Source organism: Poecilia mexicana, unplaced genomic scaffold, assembly GCF_051168715.1.
Source record: "Poecilia mexicana isolate PSO_F unplaced genomic scaffold, ASM5116871v1 scaffold_23, whole genome shotgun sequence".
Taxonomy (NCBI): domain Eukaryota; kingdom Metazoa; phylum Chordata; class Actinopteri; order Cyprinodontiformes; family Poeciliidae; genus Poecilia; species Poecilia mexicana.
The window spans coordinates 14,398,134-14,415,682 of record NW_028263392.1 but is presented as its reverse complement, the minus strand read 5'-3'; the positions used below and the strand labels follow the sequence as shown (position 1 = coordinate 14,415,682).

Sequence of the window (17,549 nt, the reverse complement as noted above, 5' to 3'; positions counted from 1 at the left end):
AGGACACTTGATGTTTTGATGCTCTTTCCTTTGAGCTATGCTACTCATCGGCTCCATTGTGGGCGTTATCAGTTGTTTGTCATGGCAGGTTGATAAATATTTCCCCATTGTTTATTACATTACATATAACCGAGGATTACAGTGGATTATGGTGTAGCTAATGAACTTAATGAGTTTGCATCGCGACTCATAAAGCAACATCAATTGATGTTCGAGGTTAATAAACAGACTTCTGTGTTCATTGGTTATTTAATCTTGGTTCAAAATGAGATATGCATGATTTATGCTGGAAATTCAGTGCTGTACTTCATCAGGTAGAGACGTTTGCTTTGAGTTTGCTGCTGCAGAGATGCTGCTCAATGTGGCACCAGATCATCATTCTACATTTATGTAAAAAATTGCAATTCTAACACAGCAGAAATCATGTCTCCATTAGGATATACATGTTTTTATGGAAGTTTTCTGGATCTACTCTGTCAGTTTCAGCCTGATTGAGGAGGAGGGAACACCAGCAGTACTTCTATCATTTTATTAGCAACCTTAGCTGAAGCAAATTTGTTTTTTTCTGTAGAAGATATTGCACGCAATTTCAAAATAACTTTATGACATTGCTTGAATGATCTGTGTTTGTTACTCTGAGGCTGCATTAAGAAGGAATAATGCACACAAAGTGTTTTAAACTGATCAGCCTCTGAAGCCGTTATAATGAATTTTGTCGGCTCAAGTGGCGTGAATAACCAGACAGGAAATTTTTTATAAAACATTTCAGAGTTTTTTTTCTAGCAAATCTGCTACTTTTCAAACTTAGAAATTTCCTTGTTTGTGCTAGAACATGTCAGATTTTTTTTTACTTTTCAAACTCAAATTTTCTTTTGTTTTGAGAATTTCTTATTTATTTATTCATTTATTCCTTTGATTATCTAAAATAGCCCCAACTGTCTATCCTAGCAACTCAACCATTGTGCTAAACATATAAATATTCACCTTTATATTATTTTAATATGCCACCCTCTTGCTTAGAGTGTGTTTTGGTGCTCCCTAGTGGCCAATAGAGTCATCAAAATAAAAATAAAATATAGGTAATCTAAAACGATGACACTAGGGATGCAACTTCCGCATTTCTGCCTGCAGATGTTGAGATGACTAAGCTACCAGCAGGCAGACATGTCCATTGTGTGCTTACATAAGGACACACAGACATATGCAACAGTGTATACTTTAAAAACGGTGAGTGTGTACAACTGTCACCTGCAATATGTATGAAGTCTGAGTAATTATTGCCCTGCCTCTGTTTTTATGCTAATGTCTTCATGTTCAGCATAAATTCCAGCCATAAATTTGTCCCTTTAATGAAGAAAAATTACTAAGTTGTGCCTGCACACCTTGTTAGACGAATAAAACGACTTCAGCTTCCACCGGGTAACATGCCGTCCTTTCCAATGGAGTTCTCCATCACTAGTAATCAATAACCGTCAAAACATGAGAGCGCTACGAGTTTCAGCCATCCCAAAGTTTTCATTGTTCTGCCAAGCTCCTCTGAGCCACAACTACAGATTAATCAGGTGCCAAGTCTGCTTCTCTAAACTAATTATTTAACTTTAGCCTGCTTTCCACTTGGAATTAAATTAAGCTAAATAATTTAAAAAATACACACTAAATGGATAATTGTAAGCTAATGAATGAAAAACTCAACAGGAACATATGTGCCTTTGTAAACTCTTGGTAAACTTTGTTTAGATCCATCCACTAAGCATGAATAATATTTCAACCCTTCAGCGTGATTATCTCATTTCATGACTGAGCTTCCTTGTTTATCTGCAGCTTTTTGAGACACAATAATTGTTTGATTTTGAAAAAACAAAACAAAACAAAGCAAAGGATGACGCCTTGGGTTGCGAACACATCCAGAAATGAAAGGACAGCGAATATATCAGTCATTTTTACATCAATAAAAACATTCTTTGAGCTTGTTTGCTGCTGTCAACGGTCTTTTATTTTGAATGTCTGTCGTGGCTTTTCAAATTCAAACGACGAAAAAAGTAACAAGAAAAACACGCAGCCTTTCCCAAAATTAATCTCTGTGATTGATGTGTATTTTTCCACCAGCCGATGACTCAGTGAGTCCAGACTGATTTCTGGAAAAAAAAAAAAAAAACACGCTGAAATTGAAAAGTTTCCAGAAGCGAAGATAAAAAAGCAATCTATGACCTGCTCAGTGTGGACCTAATGGGAGCTGTCAGGGAGGTGAAGTCGGTCGGCTTCAGAGTACAAAGACGCAACTGGAAATGATGAAACGTCAAACAGAAACAAACATTTGCATAAATAAGATAAACTGACTTTGTTACATCTGACCCAAACTTATTTAGTCCGGTCTTAGGTTGCGGCTGTTTTTTATGTGTTGTAGCGTCCAAGATTGACTGGGCTGTGCCTGATTTGAGCTGTTTTTATTTATTTTTTTACACTGAAGGTTCAATGTGCATAAACACACAAACATGTGGTGCTTCCAGTCCATAATTTAGGCCAGAAGGTTGATCAGGCTTTTAAGGATTTAACAATGAAAGTCATCTAAAACATTCACATATGAAGCAGATATTAAAATTGTGTTTACTGAGTAAAATGCTTCTGAGTAGGTTAATAAGACTCATTTGGTAAATAATCAGCATCACTTTTTCACCTTTTATCAAGCTGCAGCTACATACTTTAATGCACTTTATAAGGATTTTAATGTAAAAAAACAACACAAAGTGGTGCATAATTATGAAGTGGAACAAAAATTATACATATTTTCATGAAAAATACACTGATTAGACCGGGTTAGTTTTGAATTCAGACCCATTTAGAACGTAGTCGGGCAAAGTTAGTAGAGTAACGACTCAGACTTTCTGCTATATGTGAACTGAAAGGTTGTTCTACAAAGAAGTACATAACGCACTTTTCATATTTTTATCTGTAAAAAATATGCATGTTATGTCCTTTCACATTAAATCCATATAAAAGTTCTTACATTTTTAGTATTTTAGAGAACAAACTTTACCACAGTCCGTACTTCAGGTTAAGCTGAGTTCATACTGTCCCCCCTCTGGTAGGACTGCCTGCACGTCTTGTGGCTCAAACATTTCCTCTGAAGTTTGTCTGGGGATTATTTCCTGCAACCAAGAAAACAGATTCAAGACACAGTAAACAAGGGAAGCTCCACATCATAACCAGCAGGTAAACAGAGAAACTCCAGCAGGTCAACTTCACTCTGCATTCCTTCAACTGCATCTTCTAAAATGAGCATCATTTTACCACCAGCGTGCTTTATCAGGGCTTCCCCCAGTGTATTATAAGCCTGGCGGGCCACCAGGCTTTACTTGTGCTCCCACCAGGCTACTTCTTTAAAATCTTTTTAAAATGTTTGCATTTTTTTAAGACTTTATAGTTGGTTTACATCTTTTAATAACACATAATTATTGAGTGACATTTTCAAATTTCCTGTCAAGTTTAAACATTTTTTAACTCAAAAACACGAAGGGCCGCTGGATGAATGACTGGGGAAAACCCTGTTTATGCTCGTCAAGGTTCACTAAAAAAAACCCCCACTAACTTAGCTGTTTAAAACTCCTTCACTTTTCTATCACATTTATCCTCATTTCTATGGACAGTTTAGAAATTTTGACATATTTTCAATCCAAAAATGTTTGTTACTTTTTCCACAGCAAAAACTCAAATGTCATCACAGCTGTGTAAGGTGTTGTGACTGAAGCCACTTATTGAATCATAAACTTGTTGACATTCCATGTGTGAATCATACAACCACGTAAGACTTTCACTACAAAGACACGGTGCTAAGTAAACTGACACATTACCAAGAGTTGGACATAATGACAATGAATTAACCATTTAAATGTGTTTAGATGCCGTTTGGTTTTCCAGCCTACCTCCCATTGGTAATTGCTTTCTAACCGCTGCAATTTAACACAATTTTCAGCCCTCCCAGGAGATACCATTTCTTCATTTAGTCATTTGAAATTCTATTTTTAAACACACATCCTGCCCCTCTTCCCGCTGATGCCTCTCCCCTTGCCTGAAGTTATCTCATCTTAAAGAACGGAGGAGTGATCGCCTCCAGAAGATTGAATCCAGTTTCCATTTCCGTTGAAGGGGCTCGTGGTCTTTGAAGCAAGGAGAAGGAAGAGAAATGCGTCTTTGTACCAGGCACTCCAGCAAATTAAAAAGTCAGACGTTGGCGCTCTGGTATGTTTGAAGTCTCTTTTTTGAGCATGGGCATGATGTTGGGAAATATTGTGAGGATCAGATGCAAGTCTGCAATGCTACACTGTTCAACCCTTCCACACAAGACAGATTAGTTTGCTTCCAAACTAACTAATATCAATACCACATTGTAACCAGTACAGCATTGATACTTGTGTGGTAAGATTCACTTTTGTGTCAGATTCAATCTTGAATTTGTTTTTACGTGCTGTATTTGCTCTCAAATTATATATGTTTGCATTGCATTTAGGAAAAACACAGAAATCATGCACAAACTTTGTCTAAATTCTGTCTTACCACAAAAGTACTTAGAGATCAGATGTTTGGTGATATATCAAACTTGAAATATATCGCTGTTAGTATTGGTATTGGTGATACTGGCATCGATATAAAAATATGCAGAATCACACACCTGTGGACTTTTAGGTAAATGTGTTTAGAGATCCATTTCTATAAAGACTGAGATCTGTCTTAAGCTTTCTCCATTTATCTGTATTTGCTGAAAAATGAACTTCAAATTGTTTGGAATACGATTTATAACCGTTACCAGATTGATGATCATTATTTGAAGGTCACTGTTTATCTCTTTCCATCTTGGCATTGTGTTAATGAGGAACTGTATGTTAATCAGCTTTTATAGAGGTGGTTGCACTCTCTGATGATGAGATAGAAAAGTTTGTTTATTAAACTCAACCTGGCTGCTTTTTCCCTCTTAAACCTCACAGAAACACCAGGACTCCCTCTGCCCGTATCTCTCAACTGGCCTTGTACTTGCAGGTATCAGGTGTTTTTTAAATCCAGTCCAATCAAAATCCAATCTTTAGGGACATTGACTCATTAGGTGTGAGATCCGTGGCCATCAGTGGAGTTAATTGTTCATCACTGCATCTTCTTTCAAAGCTGTATTTAAATGACAAAATTGGACATGGTCAAAAAAGTCTGCATGCTTTCTAAAATGATTTCTGAGCGTGAGGTTGGCTGTTTTCGCTCACAATGCTCCGCGCCGCTGAGGAGCCACTCAGAGAATCACAGCATGAGGCTAATTGCAGTTTCTGGTGAGTCAACATCTGGGAGATGAATCAAACATTTAAAAGGAATAAAAACAAGTTGCAGAATGGTAAAAAGTTACATTTTATTGATCTCTTGAAAACAAATTAAAAAGTAATTTCATATGAAAATTTGTAGATCACAGGAGGCTTTTTTCCAGGAAGAATAGCATAAATCTGAAAATATCTTAAATGTACTTGTATTCTAACATTTTAAAGTGAAATGCATGTCAGCCAGGAAAGAGTTCATTTTAAATTTAGAGCTCATTACAGAAACAAATGTAAGGCAGAGCTATTAAAGCTGCACACTCCCCAGGCGGCTGCAACGTCTTTCCAGGAAGTGAAGCAATATTACTTTAGCTGTAACATTAAGCTATCAAAAACAAGATGAGGAGGAATGTGATTTGTTAAAGCAAAACTTAGGAATGCAGTTACCGTGGAAACCCCAGACACTGACAAGAGGATCAGAATAAGTTTTCCGTCTCTGATGAGAAATGTACTCTGAATATCCGTACTATTAAATGCAAGTGGAGCTGATTTGTGAATATATTAATAAAAATGTGCAAAGACATAGGAAAAGATACTAAAACCACCATTATGAAGAAACAAAAGTTAAATCTAGCACTTATGAGAACAATCTTTTCATAAAGAAACGGCTTGAAATGAAGTTATTGATGCCTGCGAGAAAATTCAGAGGCTGTTTTAATTTTTGTTTGTCTCTGAAGAAAATCTTTAGATCATCCATGCTGCAGCACATCCTTGATGCCCAAGTTTACTTCTTTACCTTCTGACACTTTTTGCATTTGGTGCAGTTTAATTTCTCCTTTAAACTCAATTCAACTAAAAATAAAAAGTAATTTCAAAGCACTTTACTTCACAGGTTCATTTCAAATCGAGTTATATTCAATCAATTCATTTCAGTCGCACACATTCTGGTCAATAACTGATGCAATTACAATGTAATTCCAAAGAATAAAACCATAACAAAGACGTTTGTGCGTCACAAACTCAAGGTTTCCACATACGCCTCAAGAGAAGTTACCAAGCAAACTTCTGAAAAGTTTTGTCTAATTTGAAACGCAGCCATTAAAAAGCGATTAGTGGGTTTACGAGGCACCTGCCGCTCACTGGCGACACTCTTAAGCCTGGTGATGACAACAGGGACCAAACAATCCAAAACAAAGCAATTAAAAATCACAGTTCCTTTCAAACATGAAATATTCAGATCCACCGGCCAAAAAAATGTACTTTACTGCCGACAGTTAGTGGACAATAAAACAGCTGACCGGACTTTAACTGCAAAGCTAAACAGTTATTTTATGCAGCTCATAAATGCATGTTTGGACGTTTAGAGGACTTTTTTTTGCCAATAGAGTGAACGTCTATTCATCTGAGATAATACTTGAGTTGTTTTACCCCAAAACCTGAAGGAAGAGCCGAGTACAAAAACAAAAAAAGAGGAGGAAATATCTGCACAGGGACTATTGGAGCGAGTAAACATGTTACTCCCTCCTTAGGGCTGACAATGAAATTTCAGGACAATAGAATTGGAGGGTTCCCTCTAATTTCACTGGAATGTACAATAGGTGGAAGAAATGCAAACAAGCATAATCAGTTCTACTAAAAAGCTTTTGCTGAATAAACAACCAGCTGCCAGCATCTGCAGTGCCTCGGTAAAGTATTTTCAGGATTTTCTCAGTTTATCTCCAAAAATTACCATGTATTTTGTTGAGATTTTATACAAATGTACTGTGAATAAGAAAAAATATAGTACTCAGTAAAAGTTATAAAAGCACAATGATGTGTAAATATTATCCATTTGAACCAATTGCCTTGAGATGTCAATTTATATGCAACTATAGAACAAAACTGACTGACAGATTGGCCACAGTGCTAGCTACTGTAGCTTGTTCTGTACTTAACATAAATATGGAGAGATTATAGATAATAGCCTATAAAAATAAAACATATTTATAATTATTTGCCATCTATCAGATAGATTTCTGCTGGTCATCCCTATTGATAAATGGATCAGATTTGAGTGTGAAACTCCACCACCTTCTGAGACGTTTTGTGGTTAAAGCTGGTAGAAGTTCGCCCGTGTCTGGAAACGTCCCCGTATCCTTGCAAGAAATAACCAAATGGTTTTGTCTTTGCTGAGCTGACACCCAAAGAGGCAGAGTTTTGATGTTCCCAAATTTGCAATCTTCATCTTGTTTCACTCGCTGCATTTTCTGAAAGCCAAATGAAGCCCACACTCAGCAGTACTCTCCACAAGCAGCTGCCAGGGGTTTCTGATCTGTAAGCCTCGATAATAATCCCCTTCTCTGATTTCCATAATGAGTCAACCGGCAGCTAAATTGTGTTATTCTGGTCATTTCATCTCGCGGTGCAGAATTTTAAACCATTTCCAGTCAATACGTGATGCTCCATCAGTGTCCTTACAGAGTCATTAAACTTTTATGGAGTCCCTTGAAAACTGCCCCTTGTACGTTGAAGTGGAACGGAAAGGTGCTCCCAGTCAGGGTTGGACTTTCTGTAGCGAGTAAATATTTTATGGCATAAAGCAGACTTTATGTCTCTTCATGAACTTTCAAATGCTACCAGCTGCTCTTTGTAAATTCATAAACTCCAGTCATGTGTTTTTGAGGCATAAAGATTTCAATGATGTTTGAAAGAGGCATTTATTGAACCCCACCTTCCAGGGAGACATTCTGTAACGTCTGAATGAGACGTTTTTAGAGCGTAAAAATGCTCTTACAAAAATTACACAAGCATGTAATTTATCACTAACAAAGAACATTATGAGGAAATATTGAGGACATCGTTTGGGGACAAATGGAGAGTAACAGATTGCATTGCTAAGTTAGCTACAAAGGATAAAAAGTTGATATTTTGTAGTGACCAGTCCCACAAAACCTGTGCAGGCAGATGGGTATGTGCGTATTGGGTTGATGAAATTTGTTTCTGACAATCCAAATGTAAGGCACTGAGAACCAGAAACCAGGAGCATCCTGCAGAGATCACAAAAAACAAAAGATGTCGGACTAAACTGACATCTTTGGTCTTCAGAATTGTCCGCTGAAGACTTTTAATTTTACCTCGACTGGAAACTGTTCTTATCTCACAACCAGGGAAGGAAAGGTGTTTTACTGTGAAATATTGAGCTTTATTATTAACCAGATTATTTTGGGGTGGTCATAATAATCTATTCATGTAAGTATTTTTTTAAGAAGTTTTTCCAACAACCAATCGGAGCTCAACTTACAAATAGTGAACTCATCGCTGTCTTCAGGTGTTTTCCCCCAGGCTTTGAAAACAGCAGTTATCAAACCACTGATGAAAAAGAACAATCTGGACAAATCACTGCTGCAGAATTACAGGCCGACCTCTGACCTCACATTCATTAACAAAGTTATTGAAAAAGCAGTTTTTAAACTATTAAATGAATGAATCGCTTTGACTCCTTCCAGTCTGGTTTTCGTGCTCACCACAGCACGGAGACGGCCTAGTCAAAGTGTTCAATGACATCCATATAAATACAGACTGTGGGAGAACCACAGTGCTGGTTCTGTTGGACCTCAGTGCAGCTTTCGACACTGTTGACCAGGACATCTTACTGAATCGATTGGAGAGTTGGGTCGGACTCTCCGGTCCAGTGCTCCACTGGTTTGAATCTTACATGAAGAACAGGGATTTCTTTGTTTCAATTGGAAACTTCTCATCAGAGAGGTCACAGGTCACATGTGGGGTACCCCAAGGCTCAATCCTAGGACCCCTTCTTTTCAATATTTATATGCTCCCACTGGCTCAGGTTATAACAGGAAATAGGATCAGCTACCATAACTACGCGGATGACACACAGCTCTACATCACGATGTCACTAGGTGACCTTTGACCCCATCCAATCACTGAACAGATGCTTAGAACAGATAAATGTGTGGATGTGCCAAAACTTTCTCCAGCTGAACAGAAACAAAACTGAAGTTATTATTTTTGGACCTAAAGAGGAACGATCTAAAGTTATAGATCTAGAGTCAATGCTCAGCTTCAGTTATTACAACTGAAAACCAGCGATCAGCCCGAAACCTGGGAGTAGTGATGGACTCTGACCTGAACCTTCAGAGCCACATAAAGACAGTCACAAAGTCGGCCTTCTATCACCTGAAGAACATCTCCAGGATTAGAGGACTGATGTCTCAGCGCGATCTAGAGAAACTCATCCATGCGTTTATCTTTAGCCGCATTGATTACTGCAACAGCGTCTTCACAGGTCTGACTAATAAATCAATCAAACAGCTGCAGCTGATCCAGAACGCTGCTGCTCGCGTTCTCACTAGAACCAGGGAGATAGAGCACATAACACCAGTTTTAAAATCCCTACACTGGCTCCCTGTAGCTCAGAGAATACACTTTAAAATACTGTTGTTAGTTTATAAATCACTGAACGGTTCAGCACCACAATACCTTAAAGATCTGTTATTGCTGTACCAACCGTCTAGACCCCTCAGATCTTCTGGTTCTGGTCTGCTCTGCATCCCCAGAACCAGAACCAAATGAGGAGAAGCAGCATTCAGTTTCTACGCACCACGGATTTGGAACAAACTTCCAGAAAACTGTAAAACAGCTGAAACACTGGGTGCCTTTAAATCTCAACTTAAAACCCACCTGTTTAGAGTTGCTTATGGCTACATTAGGATTAGAGTGTGGGTTTTGATGTCTTCAATGTATCTGATGTTTTTATCTTTTCTTTTTATCTTTTTATTAATTTCTTTTTATTTCTCTTTCTCACCGTTTATGTTTTAATGATGTAAAGCCCCCCGGGAAATATCCCAGTTAAAAGACGTTTAACTAAAGTCCTATGGGGTTTAGAGTCCCAGTTGACGGCGTTTCAACTAAAAACCTAGAGGTTGGAGTTCTTGTCAAACGGTGTTTTTGACTAAAGTTTCAGAGGGTTAGAGTCCCAGTTAAACGACATTTAACAGAAGTCCTCAAAGGGGTGCAGGTTTTAATATTTTTATCTTTTTAAATCTTTTTCAAAATGTCTCTTTCTCACCGTTTACGCTTTAATTATGTTTTTTAAATCTCTTTCTCACATGCTGCTTTTATTTTAATTATGTAAAGCACTTTGAAAGGCCTTTCTGCTGAATTGTGCTATACAAATAAAATTTGATTGATTACAGTCAGAGAAGCAGAGCGATCAGATAAATGGTTACATGAACGTCCCACGACCTGATAGCTACCAGCCAGAAGACGAAGCGCTCTTCCTTCATCGTTCTTCACTCATCCTCCACCTTCTTCCAAGAAGAAAAAAATGGGATAAATGAAACCCCCGTATTTACCAACAGAATAACCATGATAAACCGCACTCTGCTGACTGTTTAATCACCTGATCAATGCTGTGACATACAGCCTGCCGGACGACGCGCCGCCATTCCCGCTGATTAAGCTGCTTCCTGTCACCACCCTGGAGGCAGTTAGAGATTATAAACATCATGATAAAAAGACCAATCAAGGTGTTGAACATATGCTCACATTTCACAAGAGTTCTCCAGAGCAGGGGTCTTCTTTACCCCAAGAAGTGCATCTGTAACTAACAACTATGGTGCTCCCTGCGTTGGCTCCTAATGAGACGGCGCTCTGCCTCAAAAGCCAACGCGGCCCTCGGTGATTAAGCCCCTCAATGTTCTCGCTGTCATTAAAACCGCTCCTTTTTTATTATTTTTCTTTCTTCTAAAGCATTTTCTGTGTCATTTTCACACACATACATCAGAAGTTGCCACTAAAGCAAAAGAACACAAACTGTGCATGACTAATACTGAAAAGCTAAGAGAGACGAGGCATGGGGAGCGTCAGCATGCTTGGCTTTTGTAATACAGACATTAAAGGTGGAGATGTACTGTCATCAGCTGGTAAGCAGGAAGACGCTCATATTTCACGGCAGAAGGGATCAGTCAAAATGAGCTGCGCCATTACAGACACCTTCTCTAGCCGAGAGCTCTTTGGACTATTAGTCACTCAGTTCGCTCTATCAATGTGCCACAGCCAGACAAACAGTGCCTTGAGAATAAATGAATCAATAAAAAAGAAAAAAAAAAGCCAAAGATCTTTCTAAGATTTCTCAGAACCACGGGCAACAAAGTTACTCTGGCTTCATCTGAGCACTGCTGAGGGTATGGTGTCCTCATTCATTGTGACAAAGAGAAATGGCTGATAGAAGCCCTTCTCAAGTCTTTGTGAAAAAGCGAGGGGGTGAACTTACAAACCTTCCCTGAATACTTTTTAGTTTATCCAAGTTGCTTTAATTGATTTAGGTGCCTTTAGAAAACTGAAGTCACAAAGTGTATTTTGGTGGTATACTGCCACTATTTTCCATCAAAAAGTAAACAAATGTGAAAAGTAGGACATGCCTATCAGATTGAATCACTTTGAAATTCCAGTCATTGCTGGTTTAGTTTTGTTTCAACGCTGGTGGGAATTCTTAAAGTTTTATTTCCTCAGTTAGTTACTCATTTGTCAAGAGACATGCAATGATCAATGCCATCGTCTCCATGTTGCTGAACTTTCGAAGTCATGATCTACATTTCCACTGACCATATAAACGCGCAAATTGGAATTATGAAAACGAAGTTGCTTAACGGAAACATAATTTCAAAGCAATTTGTGCTTTTCGATAAAGTTTTTGTTTTTCAGCTGTCTCAAATTAAGTTAAGAAACTGGGACACAAAAATAAAATAAAATTTCAAGAAAAAAAAATCTTATGCTAGTATCAATCCAATACTGATTCCAACTTCATATCAATATTATTGATATTTTTGGTTTCATTCAACTACCTATATTTCTCATACTTTCTACAAGATAACCTGAGGAAGTGTTTTCTTATATACTATGCAGACAGAAACATCTGCAACAAAATTCCTGTTGTGATTTTGGTGACATTTCAGGCTGCAGTATTGACATTGTTCAGTGTTACAGCCAGATGTTGCCAATTGGAAACCTTTGTTTGACATCCACCGTTTTGATTACACTCATTAAGAGCCACCGTTCTGCTGTGCACTGACAATAACACTCAATTCAACAGCTACTGGACAGACAACAATGGTGTAGCGAACATGTTAAAACGGTTCACTAAATGAGGGAACATATTTACAGACGTCTAATTTTATGTTGCCAACTGGCATTTTATGGGTGACCGTACTTTGCTGCAAAAATAAACATCTTTACTGCCATCCATATAGTCTTTATAGGTAATTTGACCTTTTATGACAGTTACGATGGTAATGTTAGCCCATTGGAGTGATATTATTTTCATGATAAGGGAGCCTTGGACAATCTGGTGTTTTAGTCTTCAAGCTTTAGATTAAATATATCCCTTGCAAGTTACAAAATTCATAATAAGGGAAGAGAAAAGGATTTTGTAATCAGTAACACTGCAGCTTCATGCTGTGAAACTTCTAATTTTGCCACTGACATGTCACCACACTTGTAAAAGAAAAAAAACAAGTTCCTTGTGACAGAAGAGCCACTTCAACTTTGTTATTTTAGATCTACATAAATAAAAGTAGGAAGGTGGATGTTTCTTATATACATGCATGATGTGGTTTCATCTTGATTTTTGAGTTTGTGTTGCATGTTTTGTATTTTTGATGAAGATCCAAGTTGCTTTAATTGATTTAGGTGCCTTAGAAAATAGAAGCCACTCAGTGTATTTTGGTGGTATACTGCCACTATTTTCCATCGAAAACTAAACAAATGTGAAAAGTACAGTTGGAACTTTCCATAGAAAGTCCCAATCTCATTTTATTAGTGCACAATTTTGGGTTCTATATTTTATTTAAATAAATTGTTAGTTTAAATTTTCTTGGTTTTACAACTAAGCTTAACAAATAGGCAGCCATTACTTATTCACTGAATGTTCTAACATGATTTCTATGGTTTTTCAATAACCGCAAAAGAAATAAATACAAACAAAGAGACCAAAATAATATATTTTGGATGAGAACCGTTTCAAAATAGGTATAATTTAATCAATTGAAAGTGAATTTAGCTAGCTAACACATTAACAAGGTCCCCTAGCGTTAGCTTTAATTAGCTTTCAGAAATATGTCCTGTTTTGAACACAATACTGTTCAAATTGACTCACTAGTTGACACTCGATTTAATAACATCTTCAACTCTTAAATGTAACTAATATAGATGCATTAAAATACATATTTACTGACCTGTGGTGTAGAAATGACTTGACACGCTTCCCTTAGCATCTAACAGGAAGGTCTATTCTTCTTCTGTGTGGTCAACCTTCTCCATGCCACCAACGTGACAGACGCCCCCTCGCGGTTGTGTGTGGGATAGCACTGAACAACTGAAATAAAGAACTTATTACAACGAGAAATAAAAAACAGAAAAATGTTGGAGTTCCTATATTCATACTAAGTGTTTTCATTTACTTATAACTTGTTTTTCACAACTCTACAACTGCACATCTGCACATAATTGTTCAGTATGTCAAAGATGACATGTTTTTGATTATAACTTATTAAAGAGAACCAGATTGACACTTTCCATCTGCATGTATACAGTTTCCCTACCAATTTGTTGAAGCTTGTGGGAATAAAATTAAACTAACCACAACTTTGGCCTCTGAATGATCTGATGACAAAACCTGTCTAAATGCGACAATGCAGCAACATATTGACAAATATATCCATCTGGAAGAGACTGCCTTGTTCTAATTACTTTACTCATGCAGTCCAAGCGTCTAGAGCAAAGGTTAAAGAGGTTCACTGGAATCATGATTACCTGCAAACTGAGAAGTGTGAGCTGAATTCACAAACACAGCTAATGAGCTGAGTAAAGAGGCAACACAAAGTGAGGTGCAAAAAGTCTTGCTTCTGCACTGATTTCAGCAGATTACGACCCAAAAGCATTCAAATTTATTGGTATCAGCTTTCATTTTCAAGGCTTGCTGATTGACTTTCCAGTTTTATGTTGCATCTTTCATGTTTTTTCCCCCCTATAGGCTTTTATAAAAGATTCATCTTCTGTTTATAGTTTTTACAATCAAGTTTTTCATCTCCATTTCAATATAATTTTTTCAACAAACAGCACACCTTGTTGAAAAACCAAGTAGTTAACTAGTACTTTTTAAACTTATTTTAGGTCCAATTATAGAAAAGAAACATGTTTTTCTGTCAAACAGATACCAAATTAAGTACAATGTTAATTTGAAAGTAGTACATAATACAATAAGCAAAAATTAGTTTTTCTTTAATTGAACAGCCACAAAGTTAAGTTACAATTTTTTATGTACTTATTGCTCTTGTGAGCAACATGCAGAATTATTTATATTGTCTCTCAAATACCATTAAGGGACATAATCATAATGGTATTTGTGGACAGGTTAATGTGGGAGAACCAGAGCCTCCTACTGTGAAGACATCGCCTCTGTGTTGGAGTTTAAATAAGACATTTTGGGAAAAGCCTGCTAAAACTTCATACTGAAGAGCAGAGTTGTTTGCTTCATGCAACTTTCTGGAAAAAAAAAAACACCATCTGCTGAAAACTGGTGGTGATTTTGGCACAGAGGAATAAAAGAAACACCCTGCTGGGTTTACAAGCAACAGGTGAAACAAGGCATTGGTGTTATAAATCATTGTTGTTGAAGTTTCAAATGTAGAAAGATTGATGGAGTCTCATCACAAGTTAATGCAAATAAGATGAATTTAAATTAGAATTTAAAGTCACACAAACATCCCATATGTACCAGACATACTGAAATACACAGACAAGCAGCAGATGATTAAACAAGAACTGAGAGAAAAACAGGTGCTTAAATACTGGAGTGGAGTAATTACTGGAATGAGAAACAGGTGAGTTAATTAAGGAGATGAACGTCAGATGTAGGGGAGCTGGATTAAGAAAGGCAGGGGAACTGAAACAGAAAGATTTGAACTGGAACACAAATCAAAATATTAAAAATAAATGGTGTAAAATCATGTTCCTTTTATTTGCAAAATTGAAACTTTGCTATTAAGTGTACCTATAGACACACTCAAGTTAGAAAAACCTTTTAGAGTAGAATAGATATAACTTATCTCTTTCTCTTTGATCACCTCACCTGCTGTGTTTGACCTGATGCGGAAACTGGTGCAAACTGCTTCCATCTAATGGGCTTGATGAGATTCTTTGCTTCTCCTTGTGTTTAATGTAATCTGTTTGATGAACCTATTGTTGCAAGAAGTGAAGGAAATTGCTCTGCCTTGTGAATTTCCCAATATGTTGCTGCAGAAAACTCCACTGCCCACAAGATTTTGAATGTATTGTCACTTAGAAAAGCTTTTTATTGGACAACGAGAAGTTTGTCAGAGTCAGTAAAGCAAAGTCAAAGTGCAAATCAAGAATGCAGTTGTGTGTCGTTCTCTCCAGGCCGTTCTCATAATCAGCAGAAAGCACAGCCATGGCTGCCAGAGACTGCCTTTGACGCGCTCAGCCATCATGACAGTAATAATGAATTCACTTTCATTTCCAATTAAATTCTTTCTAATAGCATTGTGGCTACATCAATTTAGCGACAAAATGCTTTTTAGTGCTTTCCACTGAGGCGTTTAGAGGGATTACGATCGGGCTCATTGCACATTGGCTCCGAGTGCAAACAAAGAAGGACTGATAAGTAAGTAGCCTGAGAAAGATTTATGCATGTGCAAGCATGTCAGAGCACAAACGTCTGCAGCTGTCCTCTATATCTACTCTGTGGACTCTCAAGACACTAATTATGTAAATCTCCAGCTCACTGTGCTCCCTGTCTTTTTCTGTCTCTTTCCTGAGACACAGAGATGCAGAGAAGGTTTGGGCATCACTTTGTTCGTTTGACAGCTGACTGCCAAAGGAAACACGAGATGAAAGATTATTTTTAAGTTGAAGGCGTCCTCCTCTCCTACCTTTTATTTAATTAAAAACTTCTAAGAATTCTACACATTCAATCGTAACTTGAAAACAGACGTTGGCAGAAGCGACGTTTCCATTACAAATGTCTGCAAAACTTTGTTGAAATTCCACCAATGTTGAAAAACTCAATTTCACAATTTTGTGTGACAGCTGGGTGGAAGTTTCAGCCGTCTAGCAACTGAGTGGAGGTGAAGTTGAAGACTTTGATGGTCGTTCTATTTTAGTGTTTCATCCATTTTGTTTAATGCATCAGTGCCACTGCCAGCATAACAGCCCCAGAGAATGATACCTTGAGGAAGAACAATGTATTTGAAAGCATCACCTAATGTAATAAATATGGGTAGAGAGCGTAAGGTTTGTGTCTCGCAACTAAAAACATTTCCACAGAAGGCGTCTGGCGTGTCCAGGCATGTGGTTTAGTCCAGCTTGGAGGTGTCTGTGTTAGGGCAGAGACTACTTCCTGGATTTGCACCCTCAGCCCAGGGAGACGTAGAGGTAGGAATTGGGATTCAGTCGATGTGTGGGCCTGAAACGTCTCCCTTTTTTTAGCGCTACAAAGACTTTTCCTTTACCTCTCCTTTAACCTCCTGCAGCCTCCATGGAGAAAAATGTGTTGCATTTTAATAATTTCGCTCAATGTCACAAATTTTCTGTTTTTTTCCTTTGAGGTTGTCATGTTTTGTCACTTGCCTGAGGCAAGTTCATGACAGAATCTAAAGTCGCTAAGAGGTTTTCACTTCAGATGGATCTACTTTTACGCTTTTGCCTTCCTTCTCAAGTCTTCATCAAACTACAACTGGGGGAATAGATGAAAGATTGTGTTCAAATCAGTTGGAAAGTAAACCAATGCGTGAGCTGCGGAGAAAACAATTGGTTGTACAGAGAGACAGCCAGAGATGCCCGGAAGGCAATCTGGAGTCTGTATTAATTATGCAAATGATTTGGATTTGCTACTTCATTAAGCAGCATTTTGAACGGGTTGATCACAACGGTAGTAAACTCTGTGTGTTTGTGTGAGTGTATGAGGGCACACGCGTGCTAATTATCACATATGGTAATTACTGTAAAGACGTTTGGGTGTTACCTAGAAGGACGTGAGTGTATGTTGAGGTATTTGAGCTGACTGACGTTTATTATTTATTGTTCTTGAATGAAAGCAACAGCTCAACAGTAATTTTCAGGAGGAAACACCTTCAGAAAGTAATTTGTTGCAGGTTTGATTAAAAACAGTAGGTGGGGGCAGAGCTCAGCAGAACTTTCACAAATCTTGATGAATCCTCTGTCAAGCTGTGAGGCTGTTTCTGT

The 17,549-nt window shown here is 37.7% G+C and overlaps 2 protein-coding genes across 2 annotated transcripts in view; both read right to left on the bottom strand.

The window, feature by feature from the left end:
* The window catches only part of fam180a (family with sequence similarity 180 member A), a 35,352-nt gene extending 21,703 nt beyond the window's left edge, over positions 1-13,649 (bottom strand). The window contains exons 1-2 of the mRNA XM_088003354.1: positions 13,523-13,649; positions 3,047-3,146 (exon numbers count right to left, since the gene is read on the bottom strand). The gene's annotated coding sequence lies outside the window, so the exon portion shown is untranslated. The remainder of the gene's footprint in view (positions 1-3,046; positions 3,147-13,522) is intronic.
* Positions 1-17,549, bottom strand: part of gnai1 (guanine nucleotide binding protein (G protein), alpha inhibiting activity polypeptide 1) — a 424,795-nt gene that overhangs the window by 125,862 nt on the left and 281,384 nt on the right. The gene's annotated exons all lie outside the window — the stretch shown is intronic.